Source organism: Calidris pugnax, unplaced genomic scaffold (genome assembly GCF_001431845.1).
Source record: "Calidris pugnax isolate Ruff unplaced genomic scaffold, ASM143184v1 C14666266, whole genome shotgun sequence".
In the NCBI taxonomy this organism is placed as follows: Eukaryota; Metazoa; Chordata; class Aves; order Charadriiformes; family Scolopacidae; genus Calidris; species Calidris pugnax.
The window spans coordinates 1-1,062 of NW_015093266.1; the positions used below are offsets into that span (position 1 = coordinate 1).

At 63.7% G+C, this 1,062-nt stretch overlaps 1 pseudogene; it reads right to left on the reverse strand.

Annotated features, from left to right (window-relative positions):
• Window positions 1–8: 8 nt before the first annotated feature.
• Window positions 9–1,021, reverse strand: LOC106900680 (annotated as a pseudogene).
• Window positions 1,022–1,062: the final 41 nt, after the last annotated feature.

Sequence of the window (1,062 nt, forward strand, 5' to 3'; positions counted from 1 at the left end):
TCACCTACCTCCAACCCCGCGTCCGTGATGGTCGACCTCTTAAGGCTCATGGACTTGACCCCCTTCTTGGAGAGGGGGTAGTTGTCAATGAACTCACAAATGTCCAGGTCGGAGACGCCCACAAGGCAGAAGCCGTCGAAGCCGCGGACGGCGAAGCCCTGCAGGCTGACGAACTCCTTCTCGCCGCCGGGCAAGACGTTGTAGAGCTCTTTGGTGTGCAGGACGGGTGTCAAGCCCACCCAGAACTTGGGTTGGTAGAGCACCCGCCGCCACGCCTTGCACACCTGCGCCAGCACGCACTTCTCGCACGCCGAAAAGTACCAGAACAAGCGATTGAGGATCTTCTCGTCCACCGCCAGCTGCCTTTCCGAGGGCGAGCCCGGCAGCCGCTCCGGAGAGGGCTGCTCCGAGCCTTCGCTCGTGTTCAGTCCCACCAAGGAAGCGCCGGGAGGGGAGGAGACGCCGGCCAGAGCGGCCAAGGAGAGCGGGGAGGCCAGGCTGGGGATGGGCAGGTCGCTGCGGTGGGCTAAGGCCGGGCTGAGGATGGCAGGCACGGAGGAAGGCTGGCACAGGCGGTTCTTGACGGCGGGGGTGCCTTTGGTGATGCTGGCGGAGCCGAGGCCGTTGGGTTGCGTGGGGATCTTCACCAGTCCATTGCGGGGCAAACATGGGGGCTTGGTGTCACCGTTTCTCGGGTTCGACATCTTCTACAGGTCTCTCTGCAACACAGAGGGGTGAGCTGAGGGGCTGCCACTCTGGAAGGGAGCAGGGAGGAAGGGTGGGCAGGGCTGGGGGTGTCGCGGCACTGGTGGGGAGAGGGACCCTGGAGGTCACTGTGCAGGGAGCAGAGTGGCACGGGGGACTGGGCACAGCCGCAAAGGGGACATGCCCCAGTCACAGAGTGGGGTCCTCCAAGGGTCTGTGTGGCCCTGGTGTCCCTCGTGAAGGGGAACGGTTGGAGATTTGTCCCCAGATATTCCCATCCCTCTCTGGGCCTGGGATCCAGCCACTGATGGGAGCAGGAGCAGGATCATAGATCTGGTTTGGGTTGGAAGGGACCTT